The 13,725-nt window shown below is 29.8% G+C and overlaps 1 protein-coding gene and 1 long non-coding RNA gene across 5 annotated transcripts in view; one reads left to right on the forward strand and one right to left on the reverse strand.

Moving 5' to 3' along the window:
- Positions 1–160: 160 nt before the first annotated feature.
- LOC126881340 (uncharacterized) lies at positions 161–569 on the reverse strand. The gene is made up of 2 exons (XR_007696811.1): positions 305–569; positions 161–228 (listed from the first exon to the last, which is right to left on the reverse strand). It is a non-coding gene; the product is annotated as an uncharacterized LOC126881340 (long non-coding RNA).
- Positions 570–6,983: 6,414 nt separating this feature from the next.
- Positions 6,984–13,725, forward strand: part of LOC114324470 (uncharacterized) — a 56,844-nt gene continuing 50,102 nt past the window's right edge. For all 4 annotated transcript variants that reach the window (XM_050645806.1, XM_050645648.1, XM_050645752.1 and 1 more), the window contains exon 1: positions 6,984–7,325. The gene's annotated coding sequence lies outside the window, so the exon portion shown is untranslated. The remainder of the gene's footprint in view (positions 7,326–13,725) is intronic.

Raw genomic sequence — 13,725 nt, forward strand, 5'->3', positions numbered from 1 at the left:
TCCATGCTAGGTACATCATAGCCTCCATACGGTACTTCCAATATTTAATATTTTATTTATTCAAGTGGACAATAAAGGTAAAACACAAACAACTTTTGTTTCTTACTTATTTATTTAAACAATAATGTGACATTTTACATAGAAATATGAGTAATTTGGATTAAATAAATGTTTACTTGTCGAATTTTTCCACCGTCTGCACACAACAGCTGAACGGAGCCATTAGACCTAACAACAAAACGTGAAATAAAATGTGTATTTTAAAACTGTTGGATAAACAATACCTACAATCAGAAAAACTTACCTTTAAAAAGGTACTCGATTATGAAATAACAAAAATATCAAAAAACACGACTGAATATCAGCTTTTTATGGTGACACAAACACATCACATAACCGACCATATAAAATAAGTGAACGACAACGAACACGAACACAGATTACAGATTCACAGATAGCGCAGGATTTGTCAAAAGTCATGTTCCACCAATCACAAGGCCGACATCAGCGCCTCTGACTAAATGGAAGGAAAATAAATACGATTACATGTTTTTTATTAGAGTGAGCGGGGCATGCATATTATGTTTTATTTTTCATGCTATTATGATGCAAGTTGTCAAATTTCATGTTGCCAATATAACAAAATTTTAGATTTAATGTTGGACTGAAATTTCCAAATGAAATATCCCTAAAGTTAATGTTTTGGTATATTTCTTTTGTTGGCAACAATGAAAGTGATATCAAAAATTGCACATGTCTGTGCATTTAATAGCTCTGTACTCTGGGCTAATTAGCAAAATACAAGGAAAAGTTATTTACCAGCAATTTTATTGCTGGAATCGAATCTTATTATTGTATGTATTAATAATATAGGTATGCAAAGTCCGCAGATAGTGTGCTACTTTTTTTATAAACAAAATGGCGCCCGAAAATCGTGTTTTTTTCAATTTTTGCTCTATAACTCCAAAGATTTTAACTTTACACCAAAAATACTCAAATAAAAATTCACCGCAATTAAATTCTGCATAGAGACGTGTTTTTCACGATTCACTTCGACGAAAACTTTCCCCGGAAAAAGCGGGTTTTCCAACAAAATCTTTAATTTTCAACTAAAATTTTAGATAAGTAATTGTTAATCAATAATTAAATAACTTGGTAGTGTAAAAGACCTTTTCATATAGATTATAATTCCAAAAGCCGATGGAAATTGAATGAACAGTTTAGCAACGATTGAATTTTTAATTAAAAATTTACGGTCGCTATAATAACGACAATAATTATGATGCATAAGAATAACTATGATTTTTTTATAAAAAGACACTATACCTATCTAGTGTACTTTACAGAATTGAAATGGACTATTTAAGCGGCCTCAGGAATATTTTAAAATTATAAACAATTTTTTGGCTTATAAACAAATAGAATATCTCGGGAAATATTAAACTACATTAAATTATGAAAACGGTATTCGAAAAACAGCGGCAGGACGCTTCTTTTAAAAGAAAAAATGTTTAATTATGACGAGTGGTTCCTGAGATACAACCGGTGAAAGTTGACCGGAATTTACGGCAAAGATATAAACAATAGGATCATAATTTTTAAACCATCACCTTTTTATTTTTGTCCTCTTTCTCCACACCAATTTTCATATCCTTAAAATACTCATAACATATATTATTATAATAAAAACTATCGATAATACGTGTGAAAATTGCCAAAAATAGCTAAATTACAATCAAAAATTAGGTTGGAGAAAATGTAACCCTCAAAGTTCAAAATGCATTTTCTCGGCTTCCCATGGAGCAATTTCCTTCATTCTTTTTTTGTTCCCTAATAACTCGAGTAGAGCCATCGAACTAACTCATTATTAAATGTCAAACTTGCTTTTGTTTTGTTATAATAGATTAATTTATTTATAAGAACAGAAAACTACATATTTTTCCAGTTGTAGGCTTTTTTTAGATAAACTTACTACAAGTGTACCTTTTAAAGTTAAAAACATAAAGCTGTATAATTATTTAAACAATTTTTATTTAAACAAATTAAAATTTGTTATAATAAATAAATTAATTTATTATAACAAAACAAAAGCAAGTCTGACATTTAATAATGCATTAGTTCGATGGCTCTACTCGAGTTACTTGGGAACAAAAAAAGAATGAAGGAAATTGCTCCATGGCAAGCCGAGAAAATGCATTTTTTAACGTATACCGATTTTGAACTTTGAGGGTTACATTTTCTCCAACCTAATTTTTGATTGGAATTTTGCTATTTTTGGCAATTTTCACACGTATTATCGATAGTTTTTATTATAATAATATATGTTATGAGTATTTTAAGGATATGAAAATTGGTGTGGAGCAGAAAGAGGACAAAAATAAAAAGGTGATGGTTTGAAAATTATGATCCTATTGTTTATATCTTTGCCGTAAATTCCGGTCAACTTTCACCGGTTGTATCTCAGGAACCACTCGTCATAATTAAACGTTTTTTCTTTTAAAAGAAGCGTCCTACCGCTGTTTTTCGAATACCGTTTTCACAATTTAATTTAGTTTAATATTTCCCGAGATATTCTATTTGTTTATAAGCCAAAAAATTGTTTATAATTTTGAAATATTCCTGAGGTTGCTTAAATAGTCTAATTTCAATTTTGTAAAGTACATTAGATAGGTATAGTATCTTTTTATGAAAAAATCATAATTATTCTTATGCATCATAATTATTGTCGTTACTATAGTGACCGTAAATTTTTAATTAACAATTCAATTGTTGCTAAATTGTTCATTCAATTTCCATCGGCTTCTGGAATTATAATCTATACAAAAAGGGCTTTTACATTACCAAGTTATTTAATTATTGATTAACAATTACTTATCTAAAAGTTTAGTTGAAAATTAAAGATTTTGTTGGAAAAATCCGCTTTTTCCGGGGAAAGTTTTCGTCGAAGTAAATCGGAAAAAACACGTCTCTATGCAGAATTTAATTGCGGTGAATTTTTATTTGAGTGTTTTTGGTGTAAAGTTAAAATCTTTGGAGTTATAGAGCAAAAATTGAAAAAAAACACGATTTTCGGGCGCCATTTTGTTTATAAAAAAAGTAGCACACTATCTGCGGACTTTGCATACCTATATTATTAATATATATGATCTTACAATTCGATTCCAGCAATAAAATTGCTGGTAAATAACTTTTCCCAAAAATGGCCTATTCTCCGATAATCAGCCCAGACTACTGATGTAAAAAGATCAGTCTAGGTAAGATATATGCCATGCAAGACGGACTTGCATAGCATGAGACTTGCAAAGCCTTGATGTAAAGCTACTTTTACCATTCCACGCAATTTTGAGTTTTCGCTTGGCTTCCTTTGCGCGAAGATGGAAAATGCAGACTTGGGGTTTTAAAGTGATTGGATCTCAAGGAATTCTGTAGGTGGTACAGTGTCATTGTTTTTAAGACAGTTTTGAATTTCTCCTCCACTTCTTCAAAACTATTTCCTTGAGCATATATTGCGAGATCGTCAGCATAGAGGATTAAGTGCTTGGTTTTAGTCGGCGTATGTTGGTCGTTTGTATAACATATTGAAGAGCATTGGTGCTAAAACACTTCCCTGTGGAAAGCCGTTCTTTTGAACTGTCCACCTACTTATTTTGTCCTCCAGCATAACGAAAAACGTCTGTTTTGCAGTAAGGAATAATAATGACCTCTTACCCAGATGGTGGTCATTGAGAGTGTCGTATAATCTCTCGTATGATTTTTCTAATTTTTTTCGGTAACTTTGGAACAAAGTTACCGAAAAAAATAACATTGCTATCTGCCTTTGCTTTGTGGCCACGAAAGGGTGAATTACATGTTGAAAGCGTGGGAGAAAGCAAGGAGTCTAGATATTACTGATCCTTTTCTTATGAATACTTCTAAACCTTAATTATTTATTTGAATTTGTATACTATTAGTTGTTTAATATTAATTGATTTTAAGTACTTATATAAAATTTATATTTTTTGCTCAATTTTGTTAATAGGGAACTTACATAAAATTTTAAATTCGAAAAAAATGTTATAAATCACAACAGAACATAATTTAAAACACATATCAAAAATAAAAACGTTGTTTTTGTTTTCCGTTTGGCCCCTAAAGACGATTCTAAATTCAAATTAAGAGGCTACAGTAGCCATCAACAGGTAGCAACAAACGCGTTCCAAGATTGCGGCAATAATTTTGAATATTTTGTCGAGATATTTGGCACACATATTCGTAATATAATAAAGAATGGCGGTACAGAGCCCAATTTCAGAAATATGTTAGTACGTGGAAATTACTCTATAACTAAATAAAATATTGAAAAAAGGAGCCTGTACCGCCATTAAGAAGAAAAAAAAACTTTCTTCAAATAAACTTTTTTATCCCATGCCTAGATTTTGTGTAATCTTGGAATTATGTACTAATTTTTTTTTCTAACAAGAAATCGAACATGTTATAACTAAATAACTAATTAGGCAACAAAGAGAAATTATCACTGTCATTTTGACAAACCTGCGTCAGATTTTCTCTAATCTGTTCTGCCATCTTTATCGATATCTGTTCAGTGCAGTAGTGTGTTAATTTAAGAATTCGTTTTTGTTGTTTCATAGGAAAGTAGTGTTTATTGATAGTTAATTTATTATATTTGTTGTTGTTGTATAAGTTGTTGGCCTCTTTGAAAGAATAGATTGTTGTTAATTGTGAGTTTTAGTTATATGTAGGTAGGTAAGTATATTTTACGTAAAAATATTTCGAATTCTAATGCGAGTATATAAAGTTTTAGGAGGATTTTTTATTCTAAAAATATTATCAATAGTTTAACAAAATGGAAAAAGTAAATCAAATGAAAAATAAAGTGAAACCTTCCAAGAAAAAGTCCAATAAAAACCGTGTCAAAATTGTGCGAAAATCGAAATTTGTTTCGGTTCACAACACAAAATGATTATATTTATTATTGTTTTATTATTAGATATTTCATGCAAATACCTTTCTAAATACCTATCTTAACATACAATTTTCACCCACTTTTCTTTTACTTCCATTTAGCGCGACTATGATATTGTCAAAATATTAATCTTAGATAATGTCAAAGATTACCACTGTTGCCAAAGTTTATGATACTATCTCCCGAAGTTATATTTTGTTGCTACCTGTTGATCGCTACTGTTTACTCTTAAAGCAACTAGCCCAAAACGCGTCGTGACGTCATATGATTATATGTTTACATTTTGCACCGACAAAGTAAACAAAATTGTATATAATTTTAAATTAGACATTATAAACGTCAGGAGAAAATACAGTTATGTGACGTCACAAGTGTTTTGACCGTTTGAAATATTCATAGAAAGTTTGTACTTTTACAAAATGGTTTTATATTCCATAGTAAACCTTTTTTTCTTTCCTTTAAAAACTGTATCAAACTCCAATCTCAACAAACTGGTATTTATTATTACAATGACATACGATAAATGTTATTAGAATATAAATATTTTTCACTTATTTCCTGATGACGATCAGCTGGCAAAATACCCAAGTAGATGGAGGCCAATAAACTAAAGAAGGAGAAGAAGAATATACCTAAATATAACCATAAATATAAAAACCTAGTAAAACCATGTGACGTCACGGGCCGTATGAACTATTTTAAATTACAGAAGATTTTAAATTTTTATATCTAAGTTATTATGAGTTTTTGAAGCGTGAAATTTTGGAAATCTCATTTTTAAACAAAACTGAACATTATTATGTAATAAAAAAAATGTGCAAGTTCCCCATTTAGGTCACTTCTGGGCTAGGGCCGGTCCTGCCACCTGCACCTGCAAATATAGCTACGCCACTGAGCTCAGAAATTGCTTTCAGAACTGTAGTATGATACACTCGTAAAACAGTATTTTGGTAATTACCAAATATTTTTACATACTTGTTTACCTATTTTTACATACTTAATTCAGTAATGAATCTTAAAACTGAAAAAATTTAATAAAATTTGAAAAAGATTTTATGATTCATAGGAAAGTTGCATTCGGTTCTTCCCGAATACTTGTTCGGTTAGTGGTTAGTCTGTCCCGCTCTTACGAACATAAAACAAATGTTTTGTTTCAGTTTCTTTCAGTTTATTAAATGTCAAACGGTCAAACCAAGTCAAACTGTCAGTTATGTTTTGACTAAAAACAGAAACGAGAGATTCAGAATTCATATTTTCAGCCAAAAATGGTGTAAATGTAATACTTTTAAGTAACTTATGGCAATATAACAATATGGACTGATACAATTGCATTATCCGGAAAATGAAATAGGCATTATGTATCATCTTTTTTAAACTGATATATTTTGCCGCCATAATCATATGTTTATTAAAGTGTATTTTCGTGACATGTAAAGATGTTGCTGAACCGTTACAATCTCAGAATAACTAGAACCGGATCCAGATGAATAAAAATCTGTAAAATTTAGCAATATTTAAAAGGTAAAAGGTGCAAATTGATATCACCTGAAATCTTTTATTTATTTTAAATGTTTAATTTTTTAAATTAAATTAACCCTAAAAATAAAAGCTCATAGAATCTATATAAAAAAGAGAAAGAGAATGCATGAGGGGACAGATAATAATGCAAATATATTTTATAGTAAATCAGCAATGCGCAGCTTTAGACTTAAAAATTAAAAAAAAAATGATATAATTGGAAGAATAAAAAAGTGCTACAATAACAACACTGTAGCAAAAAATAATCATTCATACAAAAAATAACTAAATTTTCTAAAATTTTCAATAAAAACGTTGATTAGTAAATTTATTAGTTCAGATATTTTATATAAGAATTTGTTTGTTTGTATTCTAGCCTTGGTTTTGAACTTTTAAGATTATTTCTTCGATTTTTTATTTATATGATGATAGATGTGAATCTTGTCAATTAGTTGACAGTTCCCAAGAACAGGTTCACGGAACAGTTTCTGTATACCTGTTCTAAGATTCAGTTCCGTTCACCGTTCCTTTGGTAACTACTTTATGTACGAAACCCCCGAGAGTTTTTATATCTTAGTTCAGCAATAAAAATTGAAAAATGTTTTAAAACAGTAAAAAAGTGGAGTGTGATTAACAAGAAAATCGCGTATAATCCTATATCTAGCATTCTGATGTCCTACCTTCCTGTCATTGTGATTTAGCATCCTAAATTTGATAATTTTTTAGTTCTAGTGAATTTAGTGAAACTGTATCTACATCACACGAATAATGTATCCTCAGGACACTATGCAGTCAAATTGAAGCAAAAATCGTTTGATTTGTTATGATTTTGAATGCATTTAACGTGAGTATCTCTGTGTAGATATAGGTTATGGTTTATATATTGGAATCCCAAATGCAAAAAGGGGGCATGTCCATGAACTTAACGTATATCTGGGTTTAAACACCGCATATTAGCAGATGGAATAATTAATTTGATTTCAATAAGGTAAAACACTTTATTGCATTTATGTTATGTCAGTATTTTGATACTAAATCTTGTGCCAAATCTTAATCCACCAGTGCTACAGTCATAAACAGGAAAATGATGTTGATTTCTTTCCTCTAGTCATGCTATTCAGGGATTTGTTTATTCCTAATTACTGTTTTTGGTGACCTTATTTAATTTATCTATCTCCTGCTATTCTATCATACCTCTACAATCTTCCACTGTTTTGATCTGTTTTACTATGTATTCGCTTAGTATTTTGTTATTCTTGTAAGCCTGAAATGTCTTTTTTCATTACATTTGTTGACAAAATTTTTCCTTTGTTCTTTTTTATTTATCACATTATCACCACTATCTCCCCTGTATGGGTCTTGATATTGTCTATAATAATAATTTTATTCTTTATTATTGTTTGTTATGTATTTACCAATTTTGTACCTACTAGATCTTATTTTTCTAATTTGTGTGACATTTTAATTTAATTGTATCATGTACTAATGGACTTCGGTCCGTAAATAAATAATAAATAAATAATTTTTTGTTCCTATGCTTTTATGGGGCTCAATTGTTTTATAGTATGTGTTGCTTGTAGCAGCCTGTGTTTTATGTTTTTTATTCTTTTATAAACTTTTTAATCATTACCTATATTATGTATACATTTGTTTTTTATTTACTTATTTATTTTTCACTGGATGTCCCCATTTTTACAAATAATAATAGTCTCCCGTTTTATACTGATAACACGGCTGTGGGACTATAGCAGGGTAGTCTGCTATCTCTAGGGCCTACAGTAGGTAGGTATACAAGGAAGGTAACATGGCCAGTGCTTCAACCGCCTATTATCCCGGGTTTTACCCAAGGCACTCATTTTATTCAGGCTGAGTCGACCTGGGGCCTATAGACATTTTAAAAATGTTCAGATGTTCTCACCGGCGCTGGGAATTGAACCCCACCCTACCTGCATGGAAGTCAGACATCTACCACCTGAGCTATCCAGGCCCAAATTGTACAACTATATTTACCAATATGTAGGTACCAAAATATAATATCCTAACCATCACAAAAGTACTAAAAACTAAATACTAGATAGTGATTAAATAATCATTAACACTTTGAGTACTTACGGCGTGAGGCTGACAATGTGTTACACATACCGCAGGCAATTAGCCGGTGAGACAACAGGGGTGGTTACAGGCACATAAGCATATAAAACAGTTTAAAATATCCCTATTCTCTATTTGATACCCATAAGTCAAACTTGTGGCATCTCGGAATTGACTAAGATAGTAATCAAGATTTTTAGATATGTTTTTTTGATTTAATATTGACTACTTAGGTCATATACTTTGTATTACATTGTATATTCGTAATTTAAAATTTTGTCTTTTAGTATTTTTTACTGAATTGAATTACTAATAAGGGAACTGCCTTGATTGGATTATTGGTATTGTGAGGTATTATCAAAAACCACTACCATGCACCATGCTATCATTTTTTGTTTGATAGGTAATCTTACGTTGATTTCATAATAATAATAATAATAATAATAGCTTTATTGCCCAACAAACAGTTTCCCATTTATAGGACAAATACAGAAAAAAAATAATCACATAATTCATTAGTATAACATCTACAAAGTAATAGTAGAGACCTAATCTAAGTAAAGAGAAGCCATTTTTAACAAATCATTAAGTGAGCACGAAAAAATATCACAATGATTGCAAATACTATTATAATTCTTACACATGACAAAAAGAGGCGATTTAACTAATATATTTGTTCTTGCTCTTGGACACTTAAATAAAACGTTTGATCTAGATCTAACTCGAGGAACGCTGAAATTAATTTGTGCTAATAAATCACTACAGTCAATACTGTTATGTAATAATTTATACAAAAATGTTAATGAACTAATTTCTCTCCTTAATTCTAAACTAACCATGTCAACTCTACAACATAATGTATTATTATCACATCCATGGTTAGGATAGATACCATCAATTTTAAATATCAGATATTTTATAAGTTTTCTCTGTACTTTTTCAATATCTTTTGTATAACAATTATATATAGGATACCAAACTAAACTGCAATATTCTAATTTTGGACGTACTAGAGAATAGTATAATAATTTTATTGGTGTTATGTTGGTGAAGTTTCTGCAATTCCTAATAATGAAACCGTACATTCTCATAGCTTCAGAAACTTTTTGTTCAATATGCAAATTGAAAGTTAACTTGCAGTCAAAAATGACACCTAAGTCTTTGAGGCTATTACATTTTTCCAAAACAGAGTTCTGAATTATATAGTTAAAGTTAACTGTCGTCAATTTCCTGCAAAAACTCACTACTTTACATTTTGCAGAATTTAATAGTAGTTTGTTATTAGTACACCATGTATCAATAGCAGTTAAGTTACGCTGAAGTTCTAAACAATCGCCAATAGTGTCGATCTTACAGAAAATTTTCAAGTCGTCCGCAAAACACAATTTTTTACAGTTAATTTCTTGAAACAAATCATTAATATAAAGTAAAAATAATAACGGTCCTAGATTGGAGCCTTGACCATTGGAACACCAGACTTAGACAGAATTAAATCTGACTTAAAGCCATTATAGAATACATACTGTCTCCTTCCTATTAAATAACTACCAAAGAATTTAATTAAATTAACAGAAAATCCTAAATTTGATAACTTGGATAATAAATACGGATGAACCACCTTATCAAATGCCTTCGAGAAATCTGTATATACGACATCAATTTGTCCTTGTTCATCTAATACTTCAGAAATAAATTGTGTCATCACTACCAGGTTTGTGACGGTAGATCGTTTATCTATGAATCCGTGTTGAAAAGGTGCAATATAGCCGCGAACACACGGATATATACGATTATACAGAACAATCTCGAAAATCTTTGAGAAGTTACACAACAGAGAGACAGGTCTGTAATTAGATATATCAGATTTAACTCCATTTTTAAATATAGGACATACTTTTGACTCTTTCCATATTTCAGGATATTTTCCAGTTTCCAAAGACAAGTTAAACAGTTTTTGAAGCGGTTTGACAAATATTCGTGTACAATCTTTAACTAGAAATGCTGGAATATTATCTGGACCAGTCGTCATTTTATTTTTTAATCTTTTAAAAGCTTCCAGAATTTCATTTTCTTCAAATTTCAAAAAATTAATGGTTGGTAAATTAAAACCCTGAACGCTGATGTCCTCTGGTTCATTATTGTCAGTAGATACATATACTTTTTCAAAAAATGTTTTAAAAGCGTTGACAATATCCTGGGGATTATCAAAAGTATTTCCCTCATAGCACATTTCACCTGGAATTCGCGATGACTTATTTTTAGTATGTACATAAGACCAAAATGATTTTGTTTCAATGGTAATACTGTCTTGAATGTTTTCAATGTAATTGTTATATGCAGTTTTAATTTGCTGTTTAATAACTTTGCGCAATCTTTTAAATTCTATGTCTAATGAAGTGTCTATAGTCTAATGAACTATATTCATATATAAGATCATACATGGATTTATTGATTGTCCAAATCTGTTAAATCACATTAATTTTAATGTTCCAAACCGAGCTCCATGTTACCACAATGTTTTCAACATTCCTTTCCACAGAACAACATATGGCATTCACAACCCATTAGATAGATACATGGGGCTATTAGTCCAGGAACCGAAGCATTTCACCTCGCAATTTTTACAGAATGGATCGATTTGCTTGAAAATTTGAGAATAAGTAGTGGATAATTCAAGGATCAAAATCTATATGATGCCGAAAGGCGCTTTTACCATGGGGTCGGTTGCCACCCCATGTTAGGGGTGGAAATTTTTTATTATATTTTGACTGCAAAAGTTGATAAAAACATTCATTCTAAGCAAAAAATGTTCTATACATTTTTTTGATAAAATTAATACTTTTCGATTTATTCGCTATCGAAAGTGTTAGTTTTATATAGAAAAAATCAATGTTTTTCGATATATACTCATTTACCATTCACTCAATTTTTGCTGTAGAAAAATTTTTTTCAAACTAAGTTCTTGGGAATTAAATAACCTACAATTTCATATAAAAACATTTTTTGGTATATCTGATGCTAATCTTTCTATTTTGAAGAAAATGGCATTTTTTACCAAACTACAAAAAGTCTTTATTCGCTTTTAACTCTAGTTTTTTTAAAACTAATCATTCTAAGCCAGTCAAACTTTTAAAATCTATTAATAATACATAAATAAAGAAGAATTAATAAGGCCAATGACTAAAAGCAAAGCTAACTTACATTATTATGCTTCCAATTGGATTTCTTTTTTTTTTGAAAAAAATATATTGATTTTTTACCGTAACCTTTTTAATTTTTATCTTAGAAAGTTTGTTAAAAAATAATTTTGTAGGTTTTTACAAGATCTATAAGATTATTAATACCAAATCCTTTTAAAATCCTCAGTCGCAAAAAGTGGTGACTTTGAATGGGTTGGTAAAGGTGATTTTTGCATGTTATTACAAGTTTTAATTGTCAAGAGCTCACTCAATTTTTACCGTAGAGAAATTTTTTTGCAAACTATGTTCTTGGGAATTAAATAAGCTACAATTTTATATTTAAATATTTTTTTGTATCTCTGATGATAATCTTTCTATTCTGAAGAAAAGGGAATTTTTTACCAAACTTCAAAAATTCGATATTTGCTTTTGACTCCATTTTTTTTAAAAACTAATCATTCTAAACCAGTTAAACACTTCTAGAACCTATTAATAATACATAAATAAAGAAGACGAAATAAGGTCAATAACTAATTTTAATCAGGGTGGTGATTAGGGGTTTGCTTTCGATCACTTTTTCGCTGAAAAATATAGGGTCTGACATTCTTTTCATTATAAGCCACCTAAATTTTGAGCTAAAGACTTTTTTATTTCTGAAGATAGATATTTTTAAATACTTCAAATTAGTTTAAACAAGTGATCCTCGAAAAATGCATAGTTTTCCCGTCTTTTGACTTTGAGACTACAATATTTAGCATTTTCCGAAGAGGACCTAACATATAATAAAGTATAGCTCGATTACTATTGGTCTTAAAGAAAATTTAAAAAAACGGTTTTGTAGATTTTTTTAAAAGGTACATTTTTGTTAAGCAAAGTTGTTTTGATAAAACAAAATTTTTTTAAGTAATTTGCAGAAAACTGATTAAAAACATTAATTTTTTTAATATAAAACTAACATTTTCGATAGCGAATAAATAGAAAACTATTAATTTTATCAAAAACATGTATAGAACATTTTTTGCTTAGAATGAATGTTTTTACCAACTTTTGCGGTCAAAATATAATAAAAAATTTTCACCCTAGATATGGGGTGGCAACCACCCCCATGGTAAAAGCGCCTTTTGGCATCATATAGATTTTGATCCTTGGACTATCCACTACTTATTCTCAAATTTTCAAGCAAATCGATCCATTCTGTAAAAATTGCGAGGTTTTCTCCTATTTTAAGCTTCATTATGGACTATATTAAATGAATTTGATTTTGATATTTTCAATTTAACTTTAACTCGGTTCAAAAGATCTCTTGCTTTGTGATTGCTTTGTGATATATATGTATGGTATAGTTGAATTTTGTTCTTATTATATTTTGTAGTTTTTGGTATGTAGTGAACTTTTTAAATGTAACTTTTTGTTATTGATTTTATACTATATGTAATTTATGTTTTGAAACCTAACTGGTATTGTATTGTAATTTAAAACTGTTAATGGGGTTATCCCGTGTTAAAAAAAACTATGTTGCAATATGACATCCTCTGTACAATGCCTCAAAATGCCAATAATACTATTTTAAAAGTTTCTATTTAACTGAGACAGATAAAATTAAAATTTTAGAAGAATATTATTTCTTTCTAAGAAACAGAAAAATAGCTTTGACCATAAATTCAAAATTAATATACCAGGCAGGAAAGACTGGAAAGAAGGTGTACCCATACAAGTCAAGTTGCTCAAACACATTGGAGGGTGTAGGAGACCATATAATAGGGATAAATTTTTAGGAAGTCTATCTAAGGATGTTACAAATTTTCCAGGAAGAAATAATGACAATCCATCACTGAGTAGCAGAAATAGAAAAGCAGAAAGGAACATACAGTTCACTTGCCATCTTCACAAATAGCCAAGGAGAGGTCAATTCTAAGCTAGTGTGAGATTGTGTGGGTGGCCTAAATAAACTAGAAGACTGGAGCCTGGAGCAAG

The sequence above is a fragment of the Diabrotica virgifera genome, chromosome 1 (assembly GCF_917563875.1).
Source record: "Diabrotica virgifera virgifera chromosome 1, PGI_DIABVI_V3a".
Taxonomy (NCBI): domain Eukaryota; kingdom Metazoa; phylum Arthropoda; class Insecta; order Coleoptera; family Chrysomelidae; genus Diabrotica; species Diabrotica virgifera.